We start from the raw sequence: 10,727 nt of genomic DNA, 5'->3' as shown, positions 1-10,727 counted from the left end.
GTATTGATTTATGTGTAATTTACTCTCTAATTTCTAAACTAATGCCAAATATGGAAGGGTATTAAATGTTTTAATACAACTCATTGGGTTGTATTTATCATTTCTCTTATTTTTAACACTTACAGTACACTAGTAACTACTACCAACTACCTACAAGAAAAAAGAAATAAAAAAATAAAAGTAGTAACCAGTTTTTAGCTCAGTCGTTTCACAATACCAGTATATACGTTGTCATAGGAGAATTTGTGAATTGTTAAATCTTCTTGAAGTTACGCCCAATTTCGTCCGTTATACTAAGGTATTTTCTTTTCAATTTCGTTTCTTCTCTATCATAATTCTAATATAATGTTTAATTTGGATCACTTAATTGTTCAACAGCAGTATAATTTTGATGTTTTGATTTTAGATATTTATACTGCTTCACTGTTAAAAATACATTCGGATTAATGTGTCTGAATTATTGTTTCTACATTTAGAAATATATTCGCATTGTTCTTCCCCAATTTTAGATCTCTGAAGTATTCTTTCTACATTTACTTTCTAGTTTCTGTTAATTTTGTATTTTAGATATCTATCTCTCAATTACCATTAATGTGCCTATTGTTTTTAATATAGAAATTGTTCTGAATCATCTAAAAGTACATTATCTTTGTGACTAATGCACATTTCCTAAACTTAGGTAACTACTTATTATCTCTACTTGTTAATTTTGTATTTTCAATTGAACGTAATAATATAATGTACATTCAGCTTAAATTAATGTGTCGTTTGTTTTTAATATAGAAATTGTTCTGAATCATCTAAAAGTACATTATCTTTGTGACTAATGTACATTTCCTAAACTTAGGTAACTGCTTATTATCTCTACTTGTTAATTTTGTATTTTCAATTGAACGTAATAATATAATGTACATTCAGCTTAAATTAATGTGTCGTTTGTTTTTAATATAGAAATTGTTCTGAATCATCTAAAAGTACATTATCTTTGTGATTAATGTACATTTCCTAAAATTAGCTAACTGCTGATTATCTCTACTTATTAATTTTATATTTTCTATTGAACGTAATAATATAATGTACATTTAGCTTAAATTAATGTGTCGTTTGTTTTTAATATAGAAATTGTTCTGAATCATCTAAAAGTACCTTAACTTTGTGACTAATTTACATTTCCTAAAATTAGGTAACTGTTGATTATCTCTACTTGTTTTGTAATTTCATTTTATAATTACAGACTATGGAGCAGGAAGATAAAAAATATCTATTACTTTTCCACCAGCTGAAAGTTGCACTGATGGTAAAAATGACTGTTCTCCATTTATAAGAAAGCGTAAATCAGCTACTATTAACAGTAAATCTAAGTGTATACAATCTTTCGCAAAGAAGATAAATGAAGAAAGTGACGATGATCTTGCAGTTAAGAAACAAATTGTTTCTGTTAATAAACAAATTGTTACTGCGAAGAAACAACGTCCTCAAAAGGGTAAAGTAAGTAATATAATGGAATTGGGTTCCAAGTCTAAGCAGAAGTTTGATTTCTCTTCGTTTAAAAGTGCATATACGAGAATGTCTCCTACATGAATAGTTGAGGTAGTTAAACGTTTGTCATACGAACAGTGGTGCACGCTAGAAGAGATTGGATTTAGTGGGCTGTTTAGGTTAAGAGTTCATTCCATTTCTTTAAAGCTTGGGTACTGGTTAATTAAGCAGTATAACCCATACCAAAACTTTATTGATCTTCTTGATGGTGAGAAGTTGTTCTTGAAGGTTTCTGATGTAAGATCAACATTTGGATTTCCAATAGGCCCTAAAACAGTTGAATTATCCAAAACTCATACTGAATCAGAACAGTTTCAAGAGTTTTATGCCAAATAGAAACAACAATTTGGTATAAAAGATGAACAAGTTCCACTCAAAACGCTTGAGAATTGGTTGATAAATCATGATCATGGTGGTGATGAATTCAAGGTTAACTTTGTTGTGTTTGCTATTTCTTTGCTAATGAGAAACACCCAAAAGCCTTTGGTTAATCATCATGTTTTGAAATCGTTGATGAATGTTGATGAAATCAAATATTACAATTGGTGTTCCTTTTTGTTAAAAAGTCTCCAAGAAAGCAAGATTGAGTGGGTGGAAAAGGAGACTCACTTCGGCGGGCCACTGTTGTTTTTGGAGGTAAGAAGTCTCGAAAAATATATTTGAAATTCATAAATTAATTTAACATTGCAAGGTACGTTTTCATTCTCTTCTAATTAATTATCTTTTATTATTATTATTATTATTATTATTATTTGCAGCGCGTCTACGTTGATCGCGTTGTTCATGTGGAACGAAAAGTTGAAAGAGATTATTATACGTTGGTAGGTTGGACTAGTAGTTTGTTATCATCCAGAGAGAAGGATGAGATGAAAAGCGGTATGTTTGGAAATGGTAAGTTGGAAACACCAATTGAGGAGGTGGTTGACAATACAGTTGTCGAATCTGTCTATGGAAAAAAGGACTACACCGAGGAGTATATTCTTGATCTTGCTAAATGTATAACTAGTTTAGCTCAGAACATATCATCTGTTAAGGCTAAGTTAGAAAAAGGAGCATCAATAATTAAGGAGAACAAGACTGCTAAGAAGCTCTGTGATCATGCATTTAGTTTACTCAATTTGTTAAATGAGCACAGCTCCGCTGATAGTGAAAGTTCTTTTGGTACTAATGTTGCTGATATTCCAGATGTTGTTCTTGCTGCTGAGAATGATGTTAGTAATCATCCTTTGGTTCTTGAAGCATTGAATAATGTAAACATATAGTATTCAGGTTGAAAGCATGTCATTGAAGAGGCCGGTTTTTTATACATATAAAAAGGTAAATATGCTGATCATATTTTTTGTTATATTATGTTAACTTGGTGCTTATGTGTATTGTTCTTTAATTTGATACATTTTAACTATTCCAGAAGCCTTGTGCATTGATAAAAGAAGTTGAATTAGTTGACAATGGGAATGAAGATAACAAGGAAGAGGTGTCAAAAGGAGAGTCAGAGGAAAAGAAAGTTGAAACAGTTGAAAATGGGAATGAACACAAGAAGGAAGAGATGTCAGAAGGGGAGTCTGAGGAAAACAAAGTTGAATCAGTTGAAAATGGGAATGAAGATAACAAGGAAGATGTGTCGGAAGGGGAGTTTGAGGAAAACAAAGTTGAAACAGTTGAAAATGGGAATGAAGACAACAAGGAAGAGGTGTCAGAAGAGGAGTCTGACAAAAAAAAATGTCTGATGATGACAAGGATGTACGAAATGATTCGAACCATCTTTATGTTGATAGTGACGGGGAGTGATACGTGCCTAATGTATAGTCTTTTTAGCCTATTTTGGCACGTATTTCTATGCATTTCTATACAATTTCCATGGTATTTTGCCCCGAATTGGCTACTTTGGTTCATTTTGTCCCTTTTGTAGAAATGAACGCGAAAGTAGTGGAATCGTACCCTTTTTCGTCCTTTTTGCATGGATTTAGAGGAGACGGGATTTTCCACAGTGAGATACTGCATTTGGAAGCGTCGTGGCACGCATTACGAGGCATTTAGGCGAGGACTTGAGCTGAAATGAAGTCAAAGTACTCGATCGAGCTGTTTTACCACTCGATCGAGTGGTTTCTACATCCCAGAATGGTCGATCGAGCAGTTTACTACTCGACCCTTAAGTTGCAGAAAGACCATCTACTCGATCGAGTAACTTTCTGGTCGATCGAGTAGATTTGGCTGAGGATTTGGTCGATCGAGTGGTTTTGATGGTTATGGGCTTTAATCAGCCCGCGTGAGTGTTTATTTCGCTAAACTTAATTATTTTGTTATTTAAGCACGCTTTACTAGGTTAATTAGGAGGATCTTTGATTTTTAACAAACTCTCTACTGTTAAACTTTGCTACGTACATTATTCCTCTACACTGTAACCTTGCTTTGGGATTATTTTCACTCGGATTTTGCGTTATTTACGCCGGATTCGCTTGGATTGTAATTCCTTTCTCTTCCTTTAATAATAATTAACCTTTTGTTTGCCTTAATTCTTTGTTTGTCTCATTATTTCTTCTGCCCTAGTTTCTCTTTTATGCAATTTATTGTTTATTTCATAATGTTTACTGCTGGGGATTTAATTGCTGTTAGTTTAATTAGCGACATGAGTAGCTAAACCCCTTTCATGTTGGGATTAGGGGATCTGCGGTAGAAATGTGACGATGTAGTAAATGAATTAGATGAATTAATTGTGAGACCCTGTCACCATAGCAATTTAATTGTATTTATTCGACTTAGTTGAGTGCACGCTTCTTTGTCACCCTTTAATCTGGCTAAAATTAATCCTGGATCGAAAGATTGGACTAAATAGGCCTGCTATGAACAGTAGACTACCCTAATGAGAATGAAAGTTAAGTTAGTGGTATTTTAGGATAGGAAGTGGACCGAAAGGACCTTTCAACATCTGTCTCACATTAGTTAAATGCGAATCATTTACAATTTGAGTCACTGGACTACCGCAGTGAACCGAAATCCCGACATGTCCCTTCTCTCTTGATAGTTTAAACCTTTTTCTTGTCTTATCGCTCTTGCCTTTATTTCCCTTTCCCTTAAATCTCGTAGTTTAGAAACCAATTCAAACAAAACCCCCCAATTGTTACTTTAGGACTAGAACTAGATAGCTGATAATTACATTACCTCCCCGTGGATTCGATACTCGACTGCCTCTACTACATTTTAGTTGGGACCGTTTGGTTTTATCTTTGATAGGGTTGCGATAGCCGTGTCAAATTTTGGCGCCGTTACCGGGGAGGCAATTGTTTGAATTATTAGTTGTTTTATTTTTAGTCTTTCTTTTAGTTTAAGGGGCATCCGTTCCTTAAACTATTCTTATATTCTTTTTGTAGTTTCTTCTTATGCGCAGGTCACGGGGTGGTGAATTACTACCATTCAATCCTGAGATTGAGAGAACCTTGCGCGCAAAGAGGAGATTATTTCAAGACCAACAGTCAGAGGAAGAGCCTTGTTCTCATTCTAGCTTTTACGAGAACGAGCTGTTCGAGGAGGATCCACCTTCATCTCCTGTTTCACATTCATCAGTTGAGACCGTCACTTCCCCGGACATTCTAGAAATGGCCGAAGAAGCATCTATTGCCAGTCACTCTGAGCCGATCGCTGCAAATCTCTATAAGGGATTTGTATTACCAAGGGAGGCAAGAAAATTCGAGCCGAAGCCGTCCTATATCAATTTGGTTGAGAGAAACCAATTTGGGGGAGCTGCAAATGAAGATGCAGCCAAGCACATGGAGACTTTTATCGATTATTGCTGCTCCATACCCCCACCAACTGGCGTGACCCCGGATCAGATAAAAGAAACCATGTTTATTTTCTCACTCCGCGATGTTGCAAGGGAGTGGTATAGGGATCTGGACCGGGCTGCTCATGGGGTAACTGACTGGAATTCACTGGCTTTGGCATTTTACAAGAAGTACTTTTCTGCCTCGAAGACTAATGCCATTAGAGCTCAGATCACGAGCTTTAAACAGGGGCCTGATGAGAACTTTTATGAGGTATGGGTCCGTTTCAAGAAGTTGGTGCGAACCATTCCGCACCATGGTTTCGAAAAGTGGAGTCTATGCAATCAGTTCTATAACGGGCTGTATGACGATCAGAGGGCTATCTTGGATGCTGCAGCTAGTGGCCGATTTGCTGAGAATATGGGAGAGACTAAGGGGTGGAAGATCATTGATGACTTAGGCACTTATAAAGCTGAGTATGGGAATTCCATAGGGAATAAAAGGAGGAGTGCTGAATCTCCTTCTGTAGCTGCACTTGAAGCTCTCACTGCGAGATTTGATAAATATGAGTTGGGAGGAGCTTCAAAAGGAGGGATGTATCAGGTAAATGCTGTTTCAGACGGTCCTTTCGTCTGTAGAAGATGTGGAGCTGAGGGACATGTTTCAGAGAACTGTCCTAGTCCTTTTGAGTCTTGTGCTGCCTTTTAACATTATAGGAAGACAAACACTTATTATGAGCCGAATGTCCATCCCAATTTGAGGTGGACGAGCCAAAATGTGCTCAATCCTACTCCTCCTCCGAACCAGCAGCAGCCGTATATTCGTCCACATAAGAATCAACAAGGCTATCAGAAGCCCCCGTCCTTCAATCCTCCTAATCACGGTGCATCATCTTCCGGTGGGGTGAGTGACATTGGTGAGCTTAAGTCCATGATGCAGGCCCTTACAAAGCAGTTTCAGCTGAGTGATCAACAAAGGAACTCAAGTGATCAATAGAGAGATGCATCCATAAAGGCACTTGAAACTCAAGTTGCCCAACTGGCCACGAATCAATCCTCGAGAAAGCAGGGTCAATTACCGACTCAAAATGAGAAGAATCCACATGAGACGGTAAATCTGATAGAATTGAGAAGCGGTCTTTCTTATGAGGGACCGGAAGTGTTAAAATCAGACTCGAGGATGGCCAAAACTGATGATGAACAGTGTTCTGGCGAAAATAACGAGCTGACAGCTAAGAAAGTGCTCGATCGATTGATTTCAGGTGGTCGATCGAGCAGAACTGATGAAGAAACTGGTCGATCGAGTAGTTTATCTACTCGATCGAGTGAACATGAAAGTGGAGTTGGTCGATCGAGTGGAAATTTTACTCGATCAACTGACAATGATGAGGAAACTGCTCGATCGAATGGGTTTATTGGTCGATCGAGTAGTATTGATGACGGGAAGCTTATTCGAGAGCCTGCTAGTGCTCGTTTAAGCGAGGAATCACCAGAAAGACCTCGTTCGAGAGGTAAGAAGCGTCCAAAGGATACAGAACTTGCACCGGAAGATACATTTGAAGCAAGAAACAAGGGACTTGAGATACCCATCACGGTTCCCTTCCCGAGGCGGCTGCAGAATTCTAAAGCTAATCAACAATTCGGCAAATTTGTCGAACTTTTGAAGAGCTTGGAAGTCACTGTGCCGTTCACTGAATTGCTGACAAAGGTACCCTCTTATTTAAAGTTTATGAAAGAAATTTTATCGCGTAAGAGGACTATTAATGATAGTGAGACAGTAGCTTTGACTGAGGTGGGGTCAACCCTATTTCAAAACAAGTTACCCCCTAAGCAATCAGACCCGGGTAGTTTTTCAATTCCGTGTCATATCGGTATGCATTTCATTGATAACGCGCTATGCGATTTAGGCGCTAGCGTGAGTGTCCTACCTTTGTCTCTGGCTAAGAGATTTGGTTTGACAAAGCTGAGTTGCACCAACATGACTGTCCAGATGGCCGACCGTAGTTTATCACGGCCACTAGGTGTAGTAGAAGACGTACCTGTTCAGATCGGGAAGTTCTTTATTCCCGTTGATTTTGTTGTCTTAGACATCCCCGAAGATGCACACACCCCTATCATTTTAGGGAGACCATTTTTGTCTACTGCCCGTGCAGTTATAGACGTCGGGGGGAAGACTTTGACTTTTCAGGTAGGGGACGAGGAGCTGATTTTTCATCAGTCTAAGTTCCGGAGAGCTCCCATGCAAGCCCAGCCTTGCAATGCTCTCTCTTCTATTGATCCTATTATTGACACTCCAGATGAAAATTTGGAGAATTGTGCTGCTATTGTTAACCCTCCGCCTCGAGATGAGAGCAAAAAGGAGGAAAGTTCGTCTGTTTTCCTAGCTGCAGGTACAGATAAAAGCAATGAAGGAGCTGTCAAAGGACATGGTGTAATTATTATCAATCAAATTGAAGATGATGACGCTAAAGCTGGTGATAAAGGGGCAAGGACGAGGAAAGTTCGCACTTACGTGGATATGAACTAATCCCCTCCTACCGTTTCAAGTGATAACTCATGCTCATGGAAGTTGAAGAGGACAGTCAATGTTGCTGAGATGACGTCCTCCAGTCAGGAGCCCACCGAGGGGCTACTGAAATTTGTTGGGAATTGAGCGGGGAAATGCCCTGTGTAATACTTTGTAATAGATAATTTTTAAATTTCCTTTGAATTTGTTTTATTGCGTATTAATTAGGACAATTAGTTATAGACAGTTCTTAGCGTAGACGTAAGACTATAAACTGTTCTTATGCGTATTTGGTATTTTGGGAAATTTTTGCACGTGTTTTTATGCAGGTTTGGGGAAGTTTTACGCATTCCAAAGGAAGAAATGATGAAATTAAAGAGCATACGCGAGAAAAGTCCTCGATCGAGTACTTTTTGTACTCGATCGAGTGAAAAATTGGTCGACCGAGTGCTTTTTCCAGTCGATCGAGTAAAGCAATAAAGGGGATTGGTCGATCGAGTAAAATTCCATTCGATCAAACAGCTGGATCATCAAAGCCCTCGATCGAGTAGTTTAAAACCACTCGATCGAGTGGAAATGAATAGGACGCGGGGAGTTTTTACCTTAAACTCTTTTATTTTGTTTCTATTTCATTTTGCCCCTAAATTTTCGTCTATTCTACCCCTAATTGCAATCAAACTCATCCCCAAATCCCATATCTTCTTGCCCAATCTCCAAATCCGCCACCTACAATTCTTTGCTTGCTAATTAATCTTCAAAAGCCCCTTATTTTCCCTTTAATTTGTGTTGATTTACACGGTTTTAAAGAAGGGTTAGGGTTTGCGGTACTGAGATCGAAAAATCGCCTATTGTTCTTGTTCTTTGAAGATTAATTGCTTATTGTAGGTTCTTTGCCATCAAGTAAGTGATTTCTATAACCTCTTTGCATTGTAATTTCGATTATTTCGAATTTTATGAGGTGAAATTGAATTAGGGCTCGAAATCCATGGCTAGTCGATTTTTTTTTTTTCGACTTAATTTGTGTTTATTACTCTTAATTATCTTGCTTGATGATCATAATTCCCTCTCCTCGCTGTTTTTCCATGCTTAATTCGAATTCTCCATGATTTTCGTGATATGGGTTCAAGACAGTCGAATTTTTCGACTGTCACTTTGATTATTGCTGCTGTAAATTGTCTAATTAGCATCTTTGTCGCGAATTTGCTGCTGATTGTTGACTGATATCGCACCCATGTCGATGCTTAGACATGCTTACTCTGGACCCTTGCACAAAATTTGCGATTAGGGCTGTTTAAGTCGAATTTTTCGACTGTCAGACGGTTTACATGCTGAAAATGATTTAATTAACCTCAGTTGTTGTTACATGTTACTGATGTTAACTGCTATTCCCGTTTCTTATCGCCATTTGCATTCTGTCATTCGAAATCTTTGAGGATTGTTGGGATTTATTTCTTTGTAAGTCGAATTCTTCGATGTAGGGATTCACATCTTTGTCACATGCTGGTTTTACGTGTTGTTTTAGCCACGGTTAGCAGCTATTTTCTTATCATACCCCTTACTATGTTCACAGGATGGAGTCTAGTTCTCTCCCTTCTACCAGCTCCACCTCTAGTCCATCTTTGAGTGAGACAGTGGCCCCTGCTGTTGCCACTGCCTCTGCCTTAGTCACCACTGCAGCCCCAGTGTTTCTAGTTTCACCACTAGATTGCGGGGACGGTTTTGCTCCCGGCTAGCTCACCTGCTAGCTCGATTCAGTTTTTTGCACTTCTTCTCTACGGTCACCACCACAGCTAGCACTGTTGCTAGTTCTTCTTTAGTGGTGACCACAGCAGCCCATACGCCTACACCAGCCACTGTTTCTACTCCTGTGGCGGACTCGCCAGCAGTCGCAGCTGCCTTCAGAGCAGCCCTGGTTCCTCACACCATCGCTTCACGAGCTTCTGCTTTGAGTTCCAGAGGCCGGGGTCGTAGGTAGTCTAGAGCTACACCAGCTCCAGTACCCTCTACTTCCGCTCGTAGCACTTCTGCATACGCTTCGCTTCTACTTACATGCATTACGGTCAGGGGACACCTCCCTCGACCCTCACCCAGATTATCCGCAGGTATTATTCGTCAACGCTTTACACCGTACAAAATTTTATAACCTGCTGAAGTGTGTACATGTTCCTTCCCGATTTCTAGAGGAATCGGCGCTTACGAGACTTGGCATTTACGAGTCAGTCTGTACTTTACTACGGGACACGGGGATGGCCGGACTCATCACTATGAGGGGCCGTACCTTTTTAGAGCTGAGCCTTGAGCTTCTCTGCTCTTTCACCTTCTCCCCCGGGGCACACGAGGTTGACCCCGATAGTCTTTCAGTGTCCTTCCGGTTGTTTAACCGGACTTTTCAGAGGACCTTAGGGGAGTTTGGTAGGTTACTTGACCTTTCCTCTACGGGCTTGACTGCTCCCCCGAGGAAGGTCTACCGTCAGCTTTGGCGGTGTCTGGCCCAGACCACTTTTAGGGAGCGAAAGCTCCATCAGGTCCACCTACCCCTTGTCCGTGTTTTCCTTAGACTGATGGGGAGCACTATTTTCGGCCGAAAGGAGCTGAACAACATGACCAACACCGAGCTCTCCATCCTGGGCGGTTACCTAAACATCGACTGCGAGGGTCCTTTCATCCTCAACATAGCTTACTTGACCGCCCAGTACCTTCAGAGCCAGGGGCTGAAGGAGACGGGAACTATTGCCTGCGGTAGCATAGCCACCATTCTTACCCGTTCTCTTTTTCTCGTTTGGCCTCGTGACTTGTAGTACCTCGCTGGAGAGAGGCTACTGAGTCTGGATGCCATGCTCTCTCAGCATTGGCTCACCCTAGACTACCAGACTTGGAAGATAGACGGCTCCTTGTCTGTTACCTTACCTTGTGAGACTCTCCCCC

This window comes from Silene latifolia, unplaced genomic scaffold (assembly GCF_048544455.1).
Source record: "Silene latifolia isolate original U9 population unplaced genomic scaffold, ASM4854445v1 scaffold_88, whole genome shotgun sequence".
In the NCBI taxonomy this organism is placed as follows: domain Eukaryota; kingdom Viridiplantae; phylum Streptophyta; class Magnoliopsida; order Caryophyllales; family Caryophyllaceae; genus Silene; species Silene latifolia.
The sequence above is the reverse complement of the archived record's forward strand: the minus strand, read 5'-3'. Positions refer to the sequence as shown.